We start from the raw sequence: 21,502 nt of genomic DNA on the forward strand, positions 1-21,502 counted from the left end.
CAATTTCATTTTCAAAATCTACCCTGCAAAATAAGTAGGTCCTAGTAGTTCTACTAGAGCTTCTACTTACAATTTAATAACTTTCATAACTGAGAGACATAAAATTAAAACTATTCATACTTTCAATGCATTATGCAGTTAATTAAGGCAGACATCATGATTCCACCCACCCGGAACAAAGAATCAGACTTTTTCTTTTTTACCTGGCAGTAATTCCATGATGACATCAGGTTGATGCTTGAGTAGGCATTTGAACAGTTCTTCTGCGTATGCCGTGCTGCTCACTCTGTCCAGGATCCTCCTCATACGGTCTGGGTCTGTGGTCTTAGCAGAGAGTTTGGCAGAAGAAGAGATTACCCTCCTGCTTATCAGGCCATCAACGATGTCATCCACGTTCTTGACGTTTCTGACCAAAGCCTCCCGATTAGTGGTGAAGAAAGCCCTTTTGTCTTTACACAAAACAAAACATACTACAATGAATAATATGTCTCAAGATGGTCCGTTGATAGAAAAATGTGTATATATGGAATTATGGATATCTTGTGAAGAGAGTGGGTCTGTATCTAGAACAGAAAGGCTGTCTATCTTTGGTTCAGGTCAAACAATCAGAAGAGGGGGCGTGAATAAGTTACACCAATGAAGGACAAGGACTCTGAACCAAGTCCAATGACACCACCCGCACGTTTGTACGATAAACCCTTGATGACTTATAGCAAAAAAAGGGAACCATCGAGTATCGACAAATCAGAAGACTTTACTTCGCCACAGTCGCATTGTTTTACGAAAACACATGATTTTGATAACTTTTCATTGTTACTCATTCCCAGCTAAACCGTATTTTAACTGATTTTTTTTGTAGTCCGAATCAGAGTATTACAGAGAGGAGAGTAGCGTCACGCTTTGATCTCGCCGCAGACCGGAAGGAGCCTGGTGACATTCCTAACAAATGTCTGCCTCGTCCACCACCATTGTAACCGAGGCATTTTCACTCGCTGGTAGACTAAATCACGTCTTTTCCCCCTTTTAACTTATTCACGGGCCTCTCCAAGTTAGGCAATATTATTATTTATTATTAAAAATATATATTCTTTTTATTATAATTATTATACAACATTATTATAAACTAGAAATACTGTTCCTTCGAAACAGTGTGGGCTCGCTTCCAACCCAACAAATAGGATACTGTACTGTACAGTACCTTACAGTATTGTACTGTACCTTACTGTACTGTACTGCACCTTACTGTACTGTACTGTACTTTACTGTACTGTACTGTACTGTACTGTACTGTACTGTACTGTAACTTACTGTACTTTACTGTACTCTACTGTACTGTACCTTACTGTACTTTACTGTACTCTACTGTAACTTACTGTACTTTACCGTACTCTACTGTACTGTACCTTACTGTACTTTACTGTACTCTAATGTACCTTACTGTACTGTACCTTACTGTACTGTACTTTACTGTACTCTACTGTACCTTACTGTACTGTACTGTACCTTACTGTACTATACTATACTGTACTCTACTGTACCGTACTGTACTGTACTCTACTGTACCTTACTATACTGTACTTTACTGTACTCTACTGTACTTTACTGTACTCTACTGTACTCTACTGTACCTTACTGTACTTTATTGTACTTTACTGTACTCTACTGTACTTTACTGTACTCTACTGTACCTTACTGTATTGTTTTGTACTTTACAGTACCTTACTGTACTGTATGTGTTCTAGAGGTGTATATTGAGTGCATATACTGTAGGTTAACAATCCCAGATCACATCTGTCCTCCACTATGTCTATAACCAAGGCGTTCTTCTATGTGGCCACTCCAGACTGAGGAGTGGAGCATGACTTTTATTGTGTTTGTGGATCTGATTTGAAAATGCATTGGTTGTGATATCTCCCTGACAACCAACAACAACCACTAATACGGCTGAGTGTCCCTGCGGGTTCTAGGATATATACTGTAAATCCCATTGCCCGGGATCCTAAAACCTTATTCTTTTTAAGTAAAATTTCTAAAACACTACAAAACATGTCTCAAAGACAAATACAAGCAAACGTCTCCACAGTAACACAGTAACAGTTGTTTGTGTGTGTGTGTGTGTGTGTGTGTGTGTGTGTGTGTGTGCGTGCGCGTGCGTGCGTGCGTGCGTGCGTGTGCGTGCACATTGTAGATCAACTTCATAGCAGTATTAAGTGGTCCATCTATGTTTTTTTATTAATAATAAAATCTGCAAAGTAACAAGTAACTGAAGCTGTCAAATGCTGTATTTATAGTAGAGTATAAGTAACAAAAATGGAAAGTAGAGTAAAAGTACCTCAAAATTGTACTGTAGTTACAAGTACTTGTATATACTTGAGTAAATGTACTTAGTTACTTTGCAGCACCACAGAACAGCCAATGACAGACAGGCCTTTAATCACAGCTGTGTAATCAGTAGAGTGGAGAGGGACATTTATAGACACTTATAGTTTTAACTCAGAATATATACATCACACAGCTTAGATATTTGGATCAAATCAGAGAGCAGACCTGTGTGAACGCATTGATATAAATAGCATATCTGAAGTGTGAACATTACAGCCACAGCGACTTAACATAAACATCCTCTGTCTACACTCTCTCCCCACTCACTAAACCCATTGGAAATGCATTGGGTGCTTAAAGTTAAACATTTTTTTTTTATTTTATAATTATACTACAAAACATTTCAAAAAGAAAAATACAAGCACACGTGTCCTCAGTAAGTTGAACACATAAAAATTTGAATGGTGTTGAAAGGTGTAAGCGTGTAGGAGATGAATCGCGCCAAAGTTTTGAGGAGATACTGACTAGTATAGAAACTAGAAAATGTGCAATTTGGGATATTGCGAGTGTGGTTGCCCGACCCGCCCCGGCGCGAGCGGCGGGTACGCGCCTCCGGGACCCCGAGGAAAACGCAGGGGTTCGAGGGAGAGGACGTCGGGACGGATACCGTCGGGGCCGTGCGACGCGCGATTCGAAAAGGCGCCGTTGGGAACCTGCGTTCTTGATGTAAGGATATGGTTTTTTGTTTTTAAGAAATAGGCTCCTCCCACGAGTTTGGCCAGGCGATTGCGTTGTCGCGTCGCATCCGAGATCGCTTGTGTTTCGTTTTGAGAGGGTTGTTCCCCCTGAAAAACACGTTTTGGCATGAAACGGTTACGTTTTGCGCGTCTGTGGCGCCCCCTAAGGGTCGAAGTGGAAATGCTTTTGGGGATTTGTTGAATATCCCACCCGCGACTTGTGGTTAAAATTTGGTGTTGACTGGATGTTTCGTTTGTGATTTATGGCTATTTTCTGCGAAACGAGACCCTCCCGTTAAATTTGGAAGCCTGTTACAGACGAACGGTATGGACTATCGAAATATCGCTTGAACATGTTTATCGCATGGGTCCAGAGATATTGTGTACCGATTTGTGTGACATTTGGAGAAAATATGTAGGAAAAGGAGCAAAAAGTGTGTTTTGAAGAAAATTCAAAATGGCGGAAAATCTATCCTGACGCAAATGGGCGGGGCCTATATGGGGAGATGCGTCATGACCCAAGGAATCCAGGGAAATTTTTTATTTTATTTTCCGACCTACGGTTCAAGAGTTACAGGCCAAAACGTAAAGTGGGCTGTTATAGCGCCACCATGAGGCCGAGTGATGTATTTATTTTTTGATTAATACCTGCAATAATTATGAATCTCCTCTCCAAGTTTTGAAACTGTAGCTCCTATGGTTTGCGAGAGAAAAATATTTGAATGTGAGTTTTTGCATTTTCCCATTCAAGTCAATGGGGAAAATTAATTCACTAATAAATTCATATCAATTAAACAATACAACTTTTCTCTTAGCAAAATATAAGCACACGATTCCCGATGAAGCCGGTCGATTTGACATATGGCGCGAGTGTGTGGCGCAAAAACTCTGGGCGGTGAAACGCGCCGAAAAAAAGTTGACCCCCCAAAGAAAGAATAAACTAGAAAATGTGCAATTTGGGAAATTGCGAGTGTGGTTGCTCGCCCCGCCCCCCTCCCACGAGTTTTGCAAGACGATTATGTTGTCACGTCGCTCCCGAGATCGTTTGTGTTTCGTTTTGAGAGGGTTGTTCCCCCTGAAAAACGCGTTTTGGCCTGAAACGGTTACGTTTTGTGCGTTTTTGGCGCCCCCTAAGGGTCGAAGTGGAAATGCTTTTGGGGATTTGTTGAATATCCCACCCGCAACTTGTGGTTTAAATTTGGTGTTGACTGGATGTTTCGTTTATGATTTATGGCTATTTTTGGCAAAACGGGCCCCTCTCGCTAACTTCGGAAGCGTGTTCCGGACGAACGGTATGGACTATCGAAATATCGCTTGAATATGTTTATCGCGTGGGTTCAGAGATCTTGTGTACCGATTTTTGTGACATTTGGAGAAAATATGTGGGAAAAGGAGCAAAAAGTGTGTTTTGAAGAAAATTCAAAATGGTGGAAAATCTATCCTGACGCAAATGGGCGTGGCCTATATGGGGAGATGCGTCATGACCCAAGGAATCCAGAGAAAAAATAATTTTTATTTTCCGACTACGGTTCAAGAGTTACAGGCCGAAACGTAAGGTGGGCTGTTATAGCGCCACCATGAGGCCAAGTGATGTATTTATTTTTTCAATAATCCTTGCCATAATTATGAATCTCCTCTCCAAGTTTTGAAACTGTAGCTCCTATGGTTTGCGAGAGAAAAATATTTGAATGTGAGTTTTTGCATTTTCCCATTCAAGTCAATGGGGAAAATTAATTCACTAATAAATTCATATCAATTAAACGATACAACTTTTCTCTTAGCAAAATATAAGCACTCGATTCCCGATGAAACCGGTCGATTTGACATATGGCGCGAGTGTGTGGCGCAAAAACTGTGGGCTGTGAAACGCGCCGAAAAAAAGTTTATCTAGAAGAATAAAGAATAAAGAATAAAGTTTCCCTAGAACTATAGTGTGTTGCCCTGTAAGGGCAACCACACTAACTAGAAAATGTGCAATTTGGGAAATTGCGAGTGTGGTTGCTCGCCCCGCCCCCCTCCCACGAGTTTTGCAAGACGATTATGTTGTCACGTCGCTCCCGAGATCGTTTGTGTTTCGTTTTGAGAGGGTTGTTCCCCCTGAAAAACGCGTTTTGGCCTGAAACGGTTACGTTTTGTGCGTTTTTGGCGACCCTAAGGGTCGAAGTGGAAATGCTTTTGGGGATTTGTTGAATATCCCACCCGCAACTTGTGGTTTAAATTTGGTGTTGACTGGATGTTTCGTTTATGATTTATGTCTATTTTTGGCAAAACGGGCCCCTCTCGCTAAATTCGGAAGCGTGTTCCGGACGAACGGTATGGACTATCGAAATATCGCTTGAATATGTTTATCGCGTGGGTTCAGAGATCTTTTGTACCGATTTTTGTGACATTTGGAGTAAATATGTGGGAAAAGGAGCAAAAAGTGTGTTTTGAAGAGAATTCAAAATGGTGGAAAATCTATCCTGACGCAAATGGGCGTGGCCTATATGGGGAGATGCGTCATGACCCAAGGAATCCAGGGAAAAAATATTTTTTATTTTCCGACCTACGGTTCAAGAGTTACAGGCCGAAACGTAAGGTGGGCTGTTATAGCGCCACCATGAGGCCAAGTGATGTATTTATTTTTTCAATAATCCTTGCCATAATTATGAATCTCCTCTCCAAGTTTTGAAACTGTAGCTCCTATGGTTTGCGAGAGAAAAATATTTGAATGTGAGTTTTTGCATTTTCCCATTCAAGTCAATGGGGAAAATTAATTCACTAATAAATTCATATCAATTAAACGATACAACTTTTCTCTTAGCAAAATATAAGCACTCGATTCCCGATGAACCCGGTCGATTTGACATATGGCGCGAGTGTGTGGCGCAAAAACTGTGGGCTGTGAAACGCGCCGAAAAAAAGTTTATCTAGAAGAATAAAGAATAAAGAATAAAGTTTCCCTAGAACTATAGTGTGTTGCCCTGTAAGGGCAACCACACTAACTAGAAAATTTGCAATTTGTGAAATTGCGAGTGTGGTTGCCCGCCCCGCCCCGGCGCGAGTGGCGGGGCTGCGCCTCCGGGACCCCGAGGAAAACGCCGGGACCCGAGGGAGGGGAAGTAGGGACGGATACCGTCGGGGCCGTGCGACGCGCGAATCGAAAAGGCGCCGTTGGGATCCTGCGTTCTTGATGTAAGGATACGTTTTTTTGTTTTTAAGAAATAGGCTCCTCCCACGAGTTTCGCCAGGCGATTGCGTTGTCGTGTCGCATCCGAGATCGCTTGTGTTTCGTTTTGAGAGGGTCGTTCCCCCCTGAAAAAACGCGTTTTGGCACGAAACGGTTACGTTTTGCGCGTTTGTGGCGCCCCCTAAGGGTCGAAGTGGAAATATTTTTGGGGATTTGTTGAAAATCCCACCCGCGACTTGTGGTTAAAATTTTGTGTTGACTGGATGTTTCGTTTGTGATTTATGGCTGATTTTTGCGAAACGGGCCCCTCCCGCTAAATTTGGAAGCCTGTTACGGACGAACGGTATGGACTATCGAAATATCGCTTGAATATGTTTATCGCATGGGTCCAGAGATCATCTGTACCGTTTTTTGTGACATTTGGAGAAAATATGTGGGAAAAGGAGCAAAAAGTGTGTTTTGAAGAAAATTCAAAATGGCGGAAAATCTATCCTGACGCAAATGGGCGTGGCCTATATGGGGAGATGCGTCATGACCCAAGGAATCCAGGGGAAAAGGAATTTTAATTTTCCGACCTACGGTTCAAGAGTTACAGGCCGAAACGTAAAGTGGGCTGTTATAGCGCCACCATGAGGCCGACTGATGCAATTATTTTTTATTTAATCCTTGTACGTATTATGAACCTTCTCTCTAAATTTTGAAACTGTAGCCCTTATGGTTTGCGAGAGAAAAATTATTGAATGTGAGTTTTTGCATTTTCCCATTCAAGTCAATGGGGAAAATTAATTCACTAATAAATTAATATCAATTAAACGATGCAACTTTTTTCTTAGCGAGATACAAGCACACGATTCCCGATGAAGCCGGTCGATTTGACATATGGCGCGAGTGTGTGGCGCAAAAACTGTGGGCGGTGAAACGCGCCGAAAAAAAAGTTTATCACCCAAAGAAAGAATAAATAAAGTTTCCCTAGAACTATAGTGTGTTGCCCTGTTAGGGCAACCACACTAACTAGAAAATTTGCAATTTGGGAAATTGCGAGTGTGGTTGCCCGCCCCGCCCCGGCGCGAGCGGCGGGGATGCGCTCCCGAGATCATTTGTGTTTCGTTTTGAGAGGGTTGTTCCCCCTGAAAAACGCGTTTTGGCCTGAAACGGTTACGTTTTGCGCATCTGTGGCGCCCCCTAAGGGTCGAAGTGGAAATGCTTCTGGGGATTTGTTGAATATCCCACCCGCAACTTGTGGTTAATATTTGGTGTTGACTGGATGTTTCGTTTGTGATTTATGGCTATTTTTGGCAAAATGGGCCCATCTCGCTAACTTCGTAAGCCTGTTCCGGACGAACGGTATGGACTATCGAAATATCGCTTGAATATGTTTATCGCATGGGTCCAGAGATCATGTCTACCAATTGTTGTGACATTTGGAGAAAATATGTAGGAAAAGGAGCAAAAAGTGTGTTTTGAAGAAAATTCAAAATGGCGGAAAATCTATCCTGACGCAAATGGGCGTGGCCTATATAGGGAGATGCGTCATGACCCAAGGAATCCAGGGAAAAAATAATTTTAATTTTCCAACCTACGGTTCAAGAGTTATAAGGCAAAACGTAAAGTGAGCTGTTATAGCGCCACCATGAGGCCGAATGATGTAATTATTTTTCAGTTAATCCTTGCCTGCATTATGAACCTCCTCTCCAAGTTTTGAAACTGTAGCCCCAATGGTTTGTGAGAGAAAAATAATTGAATGTGAGTTTTTGTGATTCCCATTATAAGTCAATGGGGAAAATTAATTCACTAATAAATTAATATCAATTAAACGATACAACTTTTCTCTTAGCGAAGTACAAGCACACGATTCCCGATGAAGCCGGTCGATTTGACATATGGGGCGAGTGTGTGGCGCAAAAACTGTGGCCCGTGAAACGCGGCGAAATAAAAGTTTATCTAGAAAAAGAATAAAGTTTCCCTAGAACTATAGTGTGTTGCCCTGTTAGGGCAACCACACTAACTATAAAACTATAAATATAAACTGGGGTATAACAAGCTGGACTCGCCTTCAGCGAGCCCACAATAAATAATGAAGATAACATACGAGCCCACAACTAGAAATCTAGTCGGAGACCAGCAAACTCGGGAACGATGTAAATAGGGAATGAATGTCCCGCCCTTTAATGCAAACCCCATTATACCTGTTGTCATAGGACCTGTTTTGACCATCTGTTTGCCTGTGTCCATTTATGCCCATCTATGGAGATATCTTTATCTGTCTGTCTGTGTCAATCTTATGCCCATATATGGAGATTTCTGTGTCTTTTGGGCGGCCAAGTGTCTAGTCGGGGACCGGCCTACTCAGGAACGATGTAAATAGGGAATGAATGCCCAACCCTTTAATGCAAACCCCATTATACCTGGTGTCATAGGACCCGTTTGACCATCTGTTTGCCTGTGTCCAATTATGCCCGTATATGGAGATCTCTGCAGACACAGTGCCGATTCCGGAAAACTCTGATGTCAGACATCAGCTCTGCATACGGGCATCCATGTTATGCCCTTAATGCAAACCCCATTATACCTGTTGTCATAAGACCCATTTTGACCATATGTTTGCCTGTGTCCATTTTTGCCATATATGGAGATATCTGTATCTGTCTGTATGTGTCCTTTATGCCCATATATGGATATCTCTGTTGTCTGCATCATTCAAGTCATCCTCCCAGTCCCACACTTTGTTGCTTATCTTATGAACACGTCATACTGATGACATTCAATACGTAACCATGGCATTTTTTTGTTGACTCATGTGGCGTAAGTGATGTCAGAGTCTTTTATGAAGTGATGTCACAATGAGTCAGCGATTGTGCCGGTTTCCTCCGAAACAGCCTGATGTCAACAATCAGCTCCGCATACGGTGATTCCGAACGTCGGTTCGGGAAAACCGCACGTCATGTCGGGTCGAGGCCGGGCACGGTGGGGAACGCGCGTGCCGAATCTGAAGCCGGTGGGACAAACGGTTCTCGAGATATGCGGATTACATCTACGCATACACGCACGCTCACAGAGATTTCTCGCATTTATAGTAAGATAATATTGTTGCCTGCCGCCCCCCCTCGTCACCGAGGATGTCCCCCTGCCGCCCCCCCTCGTCACCGAGGATGCTGGTGCCCAGCTCGCAGCCGCTGGATCGCCGGAGATGTCCGTCGAGCCGGATGCCCCCCCGCTGGTCCCGCCACCCCCCAGGGATCGTGATCAGTCGTGGCTGGCGCAATATCTTGGCTTTGAAGCTGTCGGCGCCGCTACACCGACCCCCCGTGCGGTCGAAAAGGCATGGATCTCCTCCTGTTTGAGCTCACAGTCGACACAGGAACCTGAGCTCCCCACCCCCACCCCCGCTCCCCCACTTCAGCCTCAACTACAACCGGACTATGATGACCACCTCCCCCCCACGACAAACTTTCCTGTCTCGGTCGTAGACAAAGAGCCCCCCAGCTACGACGATGGCTCGATTACTACAGAGAACATGCACTCTGTTGTTTTTGCCAAACCAGGACTTCATCATGTCCATTTGAACATCAATAGCTTGAATCCCAAAAAACTGGAGTTAATTAAGGGAATGTTTCATGACGGTAAGGCAAAGATTTTATCCTTCTCTGAAACTAAACTTGATGACTCGTTTACGGATGCTAGCATTGAAATTGCCAACTATACTGTAATCAGGAATGATAGAAACAGGTATGGAGGCGGAGTTTGCATGTATGTACACAATGATGTCAATTTTGTCCCCCGTCCAGACTTACACCACAGTTCACTTGAAACTGTATGGATTGAGGTAATCTTTGAACATGCCAAAAACATACTAATATGCGCTGTCTATAGACCACCTGATCAGAATGATTTCTTTGAGCTGTTTGATGAGAGCTTAGCAAAGGTGGACGGTACCGAGTGTCACATTTTGGGCGACTGGAATGTGGACATTTTGCGTAAAGACGCACCCATGTTTAAGTCCTTTGATGGGTTATGCAAGCAATACAGCCTCACTCAGCTTGTCACAGTACCCACCAGGGTGACAGAGCACTCTCAAACCCTCATAGATCTCGTCGTAACCACTGACAAGTCCAAAGTCACCGCTAGCGGGGCTATTGTATGCGGTCTTAGTGATCATTATATGATCTACTCTACCCGAAAAATACACAAACCCAAAGCTAGTGGCCACAGAACTGTCGTTGCTAGAAGCCTGAAGAACTACTCCAGTGAGGCTTTTAATCTCAAACTAGCGGGTGTAGACTTTTCCCCAGAGCTGCAGTGTACAGATGTCGAGGAAGCATGGTGCGGTTTTAAAACCAAATTGACCGATGCTCTAGACGACGTGGCCCCCTTGAATACCACCAGGGTTAAAGCCCGTCAAGAGCCATGGTATAACTCAGATATTGCAGAATCAGCTAGACTCAGAGACAAAAAATACGATGAAAAACGAAAGTGCTGCAAAAAGCTCAAGAAAAAATTCAACCATGACCTCAAAAAACACATTGAGCATCTTACTGCTCAATGCAAGAGACTTAGAAACCAGACAACCGCCCTAGTTAGATCCGCCAAAAAAACTACATCGACGACAAAATCGATGAATACAAAAACAACCCACGAGACCTATGGAAGTTGCTTAACAACCAATTAGGCTTAAAATCAAAAACCATATGCCACAACATAAACATCAAAACGGACGCCGCTCTCATTTCTGACAAAGGTGAAGTGGCTACCCATTTTAACAAAACCTTTACCACCACAGCCCGTTCACTGGTCAAAAGACTGGTCGCCCCATCTGGGCGGTATGGTGAAGAATTTGTTAATACATTCTACAAAAAACTGGGCGTCAGTAAAGACAGCTTTAAACTTTCCACAGTGACAACTGATGAAGTGTTTAAAAAATTGAGCGCCCTACCTCAACACAAGGCCACTGGCCTTGATAAAATCCCAGCTAGATTTCTCAGAGATTCAGCCGCCACCATTGCTCCAATCATTACCCACATAATTAACCTTTCCATCGAACAGGGTCATGTCCCCCAGGACTTCAAACTAGCAAAAGTAACCCCCCTGCACAAAAAAGGTAGCAAACTAGACCCTGGAAACTACCGCCCCGTTTCCATTCTTAGCTCCATATCCAAAGTCATGGAGAAAATAGTCTATGAACAGATTGCAAGATATCTCGATGAGAATAATCTGATTTACGAGTTCCAATCTGGATTCAGAAAATCCCATTCCACTGACACATGCCTTCTCTATTTGACTGACCAAATCAAACGCGAAGCGGATCAGGGCAAGTATAGTGGCATGGTCATGATGGACCTCCAGAAGGCATTTGACACCGTGGATCATGCTATTCTGATTGAGAAACTAAAAGCCATCGGTCTTGACAGCGCAGCAGTGAGCTGGATGCAATCTTACCTGGTGGGGAGGGAACAGGTGGTGGAGATTAACGGTACCCTGTCCCCCCCCCTCCCAGTAAGCTGTGGAGTTCCCCAAGGTAGCATACTGGGACCTCTGTTGTTCCTAATATACGTGAACGACATGGCATCTGCTTGCGACTGCAACCTGTTCCTGTTCGCGGATGACTCGGCTCTCCTAGTCTCGGGCAAGGACCACTTGCAGGTTGAAAAGACACTTAACTCTGAACTGAGTAAGATCTGCACATGGCTTAACGACAACAAATTATCAATTCACCTGGGCAAAACCGAGTCCATCCTCTTTGGATCAAATCATAACCTCAAAAAGGTAGAGAACTTCACAATCAAAGTGGGTGACAAGGTCATAACACGAAAAAACGAAATCTCCTACTTAGGATGTATCCTTGAAGCTAATCTTTCCAGCGAAAAGATGACTTCAAAAGTAATACAAAAAATCAACCAACGAACTCGTTTCCTACAGAGGATCGCCCCAATGGTCAACTTCAACACACTGAAGACCATAGCTGGTGCAATAATCCAGCCCCTCTTTGACTATGGAGTCCACGTATGGTATCGTGACGCCCCACAAGCCCTAAAAACTAAACTCCAAACAGCCCAAAATAAACTAATTAGGGTCCTGCTTAACCTTCCCAATCAGACTCACCTCACCGCTACTCACCAGTTAAGAGTGGGGTGGCTCAGAGTAGATGACAGAGTACAGCAACTTGCAATGGGCCTGGTGTACAAGATACACTACACCACTATGATACCCAAGTAGCTGTCAAAATACTTTAAAAACGTTAAGGATGTCCATAATTACAACACCAGAGGCAGTGCCACAGATCACGTTCAACCCAGAGTCAACTCAAAGAAAGGGTCGAACTCGTTCTTCTGCTACACCACAAAAATGTGGAATGCCTTACCGAAGGCCATAAAGGAGTGTGGATCACTAGCATCCTTTAAAATTGCCCTAAAAAACCACTTACAGGCAGCAGCCGTTCACAACTGGTAAAAACCTAGCCCAACCCTACCCTCCCTGCCCCTTCCTTGTATATACTGTACATACTGATTGTTTAGACTTACTGTTACCTGCCCCTTCCTTGTATATATTGTATATACTGTACTTACTGATTGTATAGACCTACTGTTTTCTTTTTTTCTTTACATATCTACTGCATAGTACTGTGTTCTATTTGTCTGTCATTCAATGTTATATGAGATACTTTAATGGTTTCCTGTTGAAATAAGCTTAGTCTTTTCATGGATCTCCTTTTAGTAGACCTTGTACCAGTGAACTGTACCGTCATGAATCTGTACATTTTCCTATGCAAACTTCTAATAAAGCCTTCAATCAATCAATCAAAGCCTAACTTGGAGTGTGAGTGTGTTAAAAGGGGGAAAATACGTGATTTAGTCTACGAGTGAGTGAAAATGCCTTGGTTACAATGGACGTGGACGAGGCAGACATTTGGAGTCGACGTAAGTGTCATAACTCTCTCTCCTATATAGCGCTGATCCGAATCAGCCAGAACGTATTCAAACATATTTTGTAATTAAATACAAAAAAAAAAAAATCGCTAACTATCACAGCCGTTGAACCAAAACCGGAAGTGTGCGATCGGTTCCAGGTCGCCATAGCTATTCTTTACATTGCAACACATTACAACTTAGAATCAACTTCTCTTCTACTGTAGGTCGGATTTTCAAAAAAAGTTATTATTAAGTGTGGGAAGAGACCATGTTAACCGTTCTATGAACATGCGGAGCGCCCCGTGTAGAGAAAGTAGAGTATTTAAAGGGACTACACCATGAATTTTTATTTTTTCAATTTTTATTTCTTTTTTGGGTGTCCCACCAGCACATTCTATCCTCCCAAAGTCCTATTTCTCAGTTTATGTGCAGATCTATGTCTCAGAACGGGCTGTCTGATTTTAGGTCCAATTGTGACATCACAATCGGGACCTACTGCTACTGCTGTGCTGAGTGGGGGTTGGGGAGGGGTGGGCAGGCTTGAGAAGGAGGCAGGAGGAGCTGGGAAAGGGTTGGGGAGGGGTGGGCAGGCCTGCTGAGCAGGCCTGCAGATGGGGAGGAGTATGGGGCCCAAACTGGCTCAATAGTGCAGTCCTCCCACTCAGGACAAGCTGGTACTGCAGCTGAAAATGCTCTGAAAGCCAGACAGAAATGACAGAGGCTCTGAATTCAGGAGTGGTAGCCTCAAACCTTTTGAAAAATGTTTTTGGGACACAAACAATGTTATATCAATTATTTTTAAATGCATAGTGTTGTAGAACCTTTAAAGGAGCCTTCCCTACTGAATGAGCGCTTTGATTGGAGTATGACGGTGTGATGTAATGACCAGCTGATAATGTGAATGAGGAATGGGAAAAAAGCTGACTGACAGTGGACTACAGCTGGGCGGGGCAAGACTCTTGTGTCCTTCATAAACACTGAAGCTTCAATTATTTAGAGGGGAGACCAAAAGAAAAAGATATGTCATATTGACAGGGGAAATGTGCATGCATGGCCATAATTAATAATAATGGTCACAATCCCAATGCTTGCATAAATAAAACCTTATTTGATACACAAATGGATCCTTACACGCGGGTCCATTTCATTTTACATGCACTCTCAGGAGTTAAAGAGGTGGTGCCATAATGTTGTACCTTTTCTGGTTTTCATATGTTTATGATGTTGACAGTACTTCATTAGACCCTGTGGTTTGGTTGTTATGAGCAATTATCTATTATTACCTTTGTATTTATATATATATTGGATTTCTTCCTGGAGGCTGACACCTTGTGGGTCAAAAGTGCTGATCCAAAAACAGTGATTAAATAACATCATATAATCATCCCCTCCCCTTTTATCATTCACCCAACACTGTGGGTGTGGCTAACTTCAGCTGGGTCAACCCCCCACCTGACAACCAGGCATACTTAATGAACTGGTGGGTGTGGCCACATAAAAACATAATTTTAACTCTTTCTGTACACTCTTTTGGAAAAAGTCCTCCTCATAGTATAATCATAATACCAGATAAACATGTTTTAGGGGGGAAATAATTCATGGCACTGCATCTTTAAAGATCTAACAAGGTTCCATTTGGTTACCAACTCTCCATCATTTTGCTGTGGACCACCTGGAACCCCCTCAAGAACCCCTCTTAGATTCAAATCTTAGATTTGACTGAAATGTGGGTCATGATGCCCGAGTGGTCCTGCCATGGATTTGTGCGCTCTGTATGTGCATTGTTGAAACCTGAATTAGACATCATAGAATCATGAGTGATACCTCTTTTTGTGGGTTTATGAGATTGTAGAAACCACTTAAACATTACTTTGAAGAGTCAGGAACTCTCAAACCCAAGGATGTACCCCAGTGGACAACTCAACTCAAGAAAACTTGAGAAGTGAAGAAATTGTTTTGTTTTTTGTGTGATCAAATTGTCTTGCTTAATATGAATAAATGAACAGTACTTTACAACTGTTGCTCCAATGATGCATCTTTTACACAAGCAGCAAGCTAAAAAGTACAGTCCTGTTTTGGACGTTTAGAGAATGATTTTGTAACACTGACTAGTCTAAAAATTAAGGAAACACAAAAAGTATGGTCCTTTTTTGGACGTTTAGAGAATGATTTTGTAGCACTATATGACTAGTCTAAAAATTAAGGAAACACACAGATAACAGCCAAACCTCATTGAACAAAACGATTGTCATGGAATTATCAATGATGAAATGATAAAGTTTCTTCTTTTGGAACAAACAAAATAGCAAAAAAAAGTCCAAAAAGTCTTAAATATAAATATAAAACAAAATAATAATTGTTTCTGAGAGAAACTGAAAAATTACATCAGAAATTATTTGTCCACACTAAAACAATTATGACCATGACGGGCCGCATAGACATGCCACAGGGGCCGCATGTGGCCCACGGGCCACAGGTTGAATAGCGCTGTATTAGCCTATTCATTATTGTTCCGCACACATCCGTTTTAACACCCAAATATCCTAATCATTTACAGAAAAAACTTCCGCTCCTTTGGGCACACGCAAGAGTCCCCCCTGTGCCCACCCAGCCTATTTCTCTGTTCTGGCTGCGACCCTGGTCTCACCTAGACACACAATCTGACATGAATTTTGCCACCATAATCTCTGCAGGCATGGTGGACAGAGCTGTAAGCTGCAGATTCATATTCTACCAAAACGTACCGAATTGTGTGATGTTTGGACAAAATCCATAGGAGTAATATAAATAAATGTCACAAAAATGAGCCTGCTAGAGGCGCTTCTAATAGTGTCCATCTATCTATCCCTCCACCCCAAAACAGTCTATGGTTCATCCATCAGAACGCAAAAAACCTACCAGGAACTTTAGCCTCTGCCATGTCTCCTGTATAAAGAAAAGAAAAAGACAAATGAACACACAGAAAATACATAACATGTGTCTATAAATTGTGTGCATCATTGTGACTTGTATAACCGCCTTTGCACGGTGACATTTAAGTTTGCACACTCGCATCTGGGTGAGTGTTTGTTTTATAGTCTTCATAGTCACACTGCCACGACTTGTCCCAACCTGTGTTTGGGTTCTTATGGTATGTGTAGTGTGTCTATGGTCCTGTCTATACAGGTTTATCAGTATTGCATCAAAATACAGTAACAATAAAGAACAGTATGAGGGAAGGGCTTCCAAACTGCTCCAAAACTTTAGGGGGTCTTGACAGTTAGCACGCTGCAGAGTATAGTCACGAGCGAGCCCACACTGTTTTGTAGGAACATTATTTCTAGTTATTAATATTTTGCTAATCACAATTTAGCAAAAATGAGGGTATCAGGAATTTTGCACATAACCTTTTTTGTTTTGTTGTCAACACATACAGTATCCTGTAAAAAGACCCAATGAAATGACTATTTTGGGTATTTTATTTTGAAGTTTCAATTTGAAAAGGAAGCCTGTGTGTTTCTGAACCAATCCGAGGGGACCAGACCAGCCCTTCAGGCGATGGGATTTAAAATCTGAGTAATGGGAGTAATGGGAGCCAGCAATGGGAAACAAACAGGTGAATGTAATCAAAGGTTCATTTATATGCATTCTGCCTGTCTAATATGTCATCACTTTTTGAATTTCTGTTCACAGGAAGTAATTAAGAATGGCCTATTTAGGGACCTTTGATATAAATATACACAAAAAGTGTTTCTTCTCTATTTTTTTGGCATCTAGTGTTAGGAATGCCCATATGATTACCGCGGATAAGCTCTAAAAGTGTGAGCATATACAGTACATTTAATGCCTGTTTCATCAGGAATATTGAATGTTTGGTAAACCCAAACTTTTCTGGCTTTCCTTCATGCAGTTTACAATGACCTACCATTAACTAAAATGAATTGTAATTAATTATAAATAAATGTTTGAGGATGATTTTGTATTTGCTAATTGCTTTTGTATATGCTTACAAAATTTATAAATGTCTAAAATGTCCCATTTATGGTGGAAATAATTATATTCAGCATGACGTATTGTAGCCTACTGCGTGTGTGTGTGTGTGTGTGTGTGTGTGTGTGTGTGTGTGTGTGTGTGTGTGTGTGTGTGTGTGTGTGTGTGAGTTGCATTATAAGATTTGAACATCAGTGCACGGGGCACGGGCCAGTATTAAATTAGTAGTCATGTATTTTTTTTCTTTTCTTTTCTTCAATTTAAGGTCATGTCTCACCTAGACACACAATCTGACATGAATTTTGCCACTATAATCTCTGTAGGCATGGTGGACAGAGCTGTAAGCTGCAGATTCATATGATTCTACCAAAACGTATACCGAATTGTTTGATGTTTGGACAAAATCCATAGGAGTAATATAAAGAAATGTGTTTCACAAAAATGAGCCTGCTGGAGGCGCTTCTAATAGTGCCCATCTATCTATCTCTCCACCCCAAAACAGTCAATGGTTCATCCATCAGGACGCAAAAAACAGTATTGTGTCCTACCATCAACTTGCCATGCCTCTGCCATGTCTCCTATAGAAAGAAAAGAAAAAGACAAATGAACACACCAAAAATACATAACATGTGTCTATAAATTGTGTGCATCATTGTGACTTGTATAACCGTGTATAACCGTGACTTGTATAACCTGCACAGTGACATTTGCACACTCACATCTGGGTGAGTGTTTTATGACTTCATAGTCACACTGCCACGACTTGTCCCAACCTGTTCTTATGGTATGTGTTGTGTGTCTATGGCCCTGTCTATACAGGTTTATCAGTATTGCATCAAAAGAGGGAGAGGGAGAGAGGGAGAGACAAAGGAGAGACAACGGAAAAGGGGGGAGGGAGGGAGAGACAAGGGAAAGGTAGGGGAGGCAGGAGGGGGGTAATAATACATTTTATTTCTAGCACATTTTATGTTTGTGGCAAATCTCAAAGTGCTACATTCAAAAGGTCAGAGAAACAAAGCTAAACACATTCCATGTGATGTTTTCTCGTTACAAGGAGACCACAATCACCCTTGCCCAAAACAGGGCATGTGGAAAGAGGCCAATACATTTTGTGACAATTTCAAAAGACAAGCTGGTATTTTTTGTTATTATTTATTATTAATATTTTGCTAATCAAGCAAAAATGAGGGTTTCAGGAATTTTCCACATAGCCTTTTTTGTTGTCAACACAGAGTATCCTGTAAAATATTAAGCATACATTTAATCACTGTTTCATCAGGAATATTGAATGTTTGGCTTTCCACATACTTTTCTTCATGCAATTTACAATGACCCACCATTAATTAAAATTAATTGTAACTAATTGCTTTTGTATATGTTTAGAGAATTCATAAATGTCTAAAATGTATATGGTCCCATTTATGGTGGAAATAATTATATTCAGCATGACGTATTGTAGCCTACTGTGTGTGCGTGTGAGTTGCATTATAAGATTTGAACATCAGTGCACAGGCCAGTATGATATTAGTATTAGTCATTCCAGCTAGTAGACCTATGTTAATCTACAGCGTATTTGTTTTTCTTTTTTTTCCCCCGCATGTGAAGAGGAAGGAGGGTGCTCTTCAAGTGTGGTCACCCTTAGGGCACCACTGTTATTAGTGAAGCACACCCCAAAACAGTCATCAGGACGTATAAGAAATGTGACCTACCTTGAACTTTGGCCTCTGCGTGTCTTCTGTAAAAAGGAGAAAAAAGTAAAACACTTAACACACAACATTTTATCTAAATTGTTGTGTGAACCATTGTCTCTTGTATAGCCTGTCTTTGCAAATAGACATTTTAAATCTCCACAGTAGGAACCTGACAATGGGATTTGGTCACAAGCACTGAAAATGCCTGTGAATTTATCTTAAAAAAAGAAGGGAAAAAAAAGATTCAAAGAGATTATCTTACCTTTGATTACTTGTGATATTCTTTACATTTTGAAACGTAAAAGTTGACTCCTAACTTTGACTTTGAGACAAGTCCTCCTATAACGACAGCCGAAGCATTTATGTCAGATCATGTCAGATCATGAACACATAGCATACTGTAGATTGTCTTATTGTCCATCATGACTTAGGTGCCGATCTCCGGGGAGGTGTGTGTGTGTGTGTGTTTGGGGGGAGGTGGAAGCCCTGTCTAATACATTATTTCTGATGATAAATTATATTTGGAACAGAAACAGACTCCACTTTTGAAATTATTCACGCATAAACACTACACGTTTTGATGTTTTTTTAAAGCCTCCCCCATGTATCCTGGCTCAATGGTTTGATCCACTATAGGTGAGTGTTGTGTTCATTTCAATATCTCAGTCTCACTCATATAACAAAGAGACTGCAAAACAGCCAAAAGGCATGCACATCTAAGTTTACTTGTGGTAAAGTTTCGAGCCTACCGGCTCTTCATCAGACCTTCACAAATACTCAGTGTGACATCCCACACCTGTGAGCCATTGACCAATCAGTCCCCATCGGTGTCACATGTTCCTGTCACTGATACATAGTATATGTCTCTGTATTTGTAACTCATACATTGTATATATAAATAGTTACACATAACCAATCCTATTCCCAAGAATTACAGACATTATACAAATACAAAGGGACTCAGGCCAACAGGCCATCATAATGCTACACAGAGGCACCTCTTGTCTATTGTAAAGATAGTAAACATGGGAAAAGAAAACATTATTGCGACCAAAGGTCGCATATACTCTGAAAAACCGTGTCGCTTGAGTGTCCTTCCTTCCTTCCTTCCGTAACCTCTGTGATGTCAGTGTGATGTCAGCGAGTTGTGACATCACTTCCTGTACGGGGCGGCTACACGAAATGTGGATAACACTATATATGGAGATAGTCCAGTCCATCATGTCATATGGGACTACCGTCATAGACAGTAGCCAAAAGAGAAGGATACACAAGACTAAGAAAGACAAAAAAAGGAGGAGGAGGATAAAGATACCAAAAGGAGAGAGAAGAAAGGGTGGATGAGGTACAATGTGTCTCAGAAAAGAAAAGGAGGGGGAAACGGGGGCGGCTAGATAAAGTTATTAGGCCTGGATCTGACTTTAAGTCGACGCACAGGATTCCAGAAGTGTAGCGCTTATTCGCTCTTGTATCAAACTGGTACTCGAAACGTTCTTAGAATTTAATATATATTTTCTAAAGTAAATATGGGGGCGGCTGTGAAAAAAAGAGAAGAATAAAAAAGAAAAAGGAGGAGGAGGATAAAGATACCAAAAGGAGAGAGAAGAAAGGGTGGATGAGGTACAATGTGCGGTATCCTCCTTGTCAAGCTCGACGTTGGTCATTTGGACCTATACATGGAGAAATGGAGCGAACCTGTTTGGCCTAAACATGGAGATGTGGTACAGAATGACTCATATATGGGCATAAAAAGTATGTCATGTGACATCACTTCCTGTACAGACAGTCAGACAGACAGCCATTGACTCCGGCCTAACAATGGCTACTGTCTATGACGGTAGTCCCATATGACATGATGGACTGGACTATCTCCATATATAGTGTTCTCCACATCTCCATGTTTAGGCCCTATCGCTCACACCCTAGGTGGGGTTGGCGATAGGGCCTTTATGTGTGGAGTTTGCATGTTCTCCCCGTGTCTCCTAGGGTTGATACCCTCACAAAAACATGAACAAACTCCCCCCAGAATGATAACAACTAGAATCGTCAGAGAAACGCTGTGGTTGGCCAGATAGTCAAGAATTGGCGCGACCTCGCGCTTTAGGGCGAGGTCGCATGTCACCCTGAGGTCGCATTCCACCCTCAGGTGTCTTACTAGTATATTCACACACACACACACACACACACACACACACACACACACACACACAGACACACACACACACACACACACACACACACACCCTAAACCTAACCCTAATCCTTATTAGGACCTGCTATCGGTCCTCACATTGCTCACATTGACATTTTTTCCAATTCTACTATACTTGTTAGGACATCTGGTCCTCAGTAGGTCACAAATGTAAAAACACACACAGAACACACACTCACACACACACGCACACGCACACACAGCATGCACTGTGCGTAGGGCACCAAAATTATGAATGCATGTATGAGAGCTGAAGCGGCCCCTCCTCCCCGCCCAGTCTAGCAGTGAGTTAACGTGTTATCACTAACATTAGGACAAATCAAATGGCGAAAGTAGCTCATCTACACACTGAAACGCGTCGCAACATGATCTTTGTAACTATTTTTTGGGTAAAAAAAATGAACGTGAATGTTCCGCTGGGCTCTCCTCTGGGCCCATTGCAGAAAGCAACGGCAGAAGAAACTTTGTAACGATTTAAACACGCACGTTATCCCTCTGTC

Source organism: Nannobrachium achirus (assembly GCF_963921795.1).
Source record: "Nannobrachium achirus genome assembly, chromosome: 4".
Lineage (NCBI taxonomy): Eukaryota > Metazoa > Chordata > Actinopteri > Myctophiformes > Myctophidae > Nannobrachium > Nannobrachium achirus.